Raw genomic sequence first — 2,436 nt, 5'->3', positions numbered from 1 at the left:
TAAGGGTAATCTTTATGGCTTACTTGGTAACTATTACTTAAATTCGATTTGAAATAATTCATCATACTCAAAGTATATGAAGTGTTATACATCATTTCCTATTTAATTGATTCGGCAGCGGAAGCAAATGGAATCGATCAAATATGTTCAATTCGATTGAACTAGTCATGAATCTTATAAACATAAGACTCCTTATTTTATGCTAATATCATGTAGATGTATTATAATACTCCATATGTCATCCACATATAAGACTAATTAAAGATTCCGTAACTCCCACTAAACTTCATGTATAAACACAACTTCTCGACTTATCGGGAAAATTTTTATACCATGATCAAATCATTGATTCCAACTCATTGATGTCCTACTCAAGACCTTCTCTTAAGTTGCACATTATCTTAGGATTGCAAAAACTCATAACATGTATCGAATACATTTCTTCTTTGAAGAAGTGGGATTTTGGATTCACTTTCTATATATCTCATCATAATGAAATACAACCCTTAGACTTAAGCTTCTCAACTAGTGCAAAACCCTTTTCTACCAATCAAGCTTTGAAATCTCTCTTCAACTAGTGCAAAACCCTTTGCTACCAATCAAGCTTTGAAATCTCATAAAAACCCTTTTTCACTAATCAAGCCCTTGATTTCGGATTTTCATGGCTCTAAGCCTTGTATTGAGTTGCGACTTAAACACTCTCATGTAAGTCATATATTCATTACTTTCCAGAAGTAATCAACTTGAATCAAACAATTTCTTTGTAAGTTGCAAGCTCTTTACTTTCTAAAAGTAACACTAATTCATCATCTTCAACAAGTGATGACTTTAACCTCCTAGGTTTTGAAGAAACAACATCTTTCACAAAACGTCTCCTATAGCCAAGAAAGACCAGTTTCTTGCGACATAACATTCTTTGTGGCTCTTGAATAATTTCTCCCACTCTATCTTTTAGAAATAAACTTGTATTCTAGAAAGATAGCTTCACGAGCCACAAACCCGTTGTACTCGTGATTATAGTAAGGAAAAATGAGCATTTGTTTCTTTTGAAAACTTACAAACATGGTACCCTACCATTTCATATCTCATATGATTCGTTTTAGATTTAGTGGAAAAATAAGTTAGACAAAATGGTAAAATCTCCAAAAGGATCAAGTTACTCAAAGTAACTTCATTGAAGTCCAAACCATATCGAATAGCGTTTGATTTTTTATCCAACCACACATTATCCCATGTTGCGTGCTAAGAGAGATTAATTTGTGATACTATATCACATTTCCTTTGGCTTATATCAAAGTCTTCACTTTGATAATCCCATCACGACTAAATCGTGATTCATTGAACTTCTTCAAAGATTTATCTATTTACCTTATTAAGTGAACACATTAGCGTCAACTTAAATCGTTGGTAAAAGAAAATGATCAACCTATTTTGGATCAATGATTTACAACCTCGATCTCCTTTTCAACCAAAAGGCACGAGACATCTTGCTTTGAATACAAGATACGCATATACCATAAAATCTAATGGTTTCAAGAGTACTCGATAACTCTTTGCGTTCATCATTCCAGAATCTAAGGTTTAATCTTGGGTTACCAATTTGAGTCTTGCATCATCTTCATGATATATCATTCTAGTTTGGTTTAGAATATAATCACCTTGATAATGGGCTAGCCATACATCAAATCATGGTGTATAGGGTCACAAAAGTGAAACCTCTTTTGTATCTTAACAAGTTTATATTCTTATTTAGAGTTTATGCACTTAATAGTCAAAATTATGTACAACTCTAAACCCAAAAATAGATTGAGTACACAATGACTCTATCTCTCAACATCAATGTTGCTAGTCGTCATATTCTAATCATCATATGTATCAAATACAATGATGAAAACCACCATCGGTTTCTAATATTGACGAAGTAGTATTAGCAAAATTTATGTCAATCGAATAAACATTTAAAGAAGAAGGTCCTATTTGATGTCCCACAACTAGCTTGTTGATTCTTCAATAATTTGGGGTAGTTTCCTTTCTAGCGTCCAACAATTAAGACAATGGAAACTTTATCGGTCGGGATTGATAGGTTTAGTATCGTTATTCTCAATAACTTTACTTTTAACATTACCTTGTATCAATTCCATTCTAATTTTACTTCTTTGAACTTCGTCCTTTTCTTAACGGTTTAAGAGAATGCTCCCACTCATTTCAATGAGTCTTTGCTTAGAGAAGCAAAATTGAATTTCATGAAGACTACTCTTCAACTCATTTGTTTAGTCTTAAAACTTTCATTGAAGTGGTTGCGGTATTTTGGTCAATTTCGATTTCAAACAAATCTAGTTACCAAAATGATGTAACGTTTCAAAGTACTTAACTCAATTAAGCATATGAGAAACAATTCATTGTAAGTAGTTATGTTAGTCAAGAATCGAAAACCCT

This window comes from Silene latifolia, chromosome X (assembly GCF_048544455.1).
Source record: "Silene latifolia isolate original U9 population chromosome X, ASM4854445v1, whole genome shotgun sequence".
NCBI lineage: Eukaryota > Viridiplantae > Streptophyta > Magnoliopsida > Caryophyllales > Caryophyllaceae > Silene > Silene latifolia.
This window is presented reverse-complemented; position numbering follows the sequence as displayed.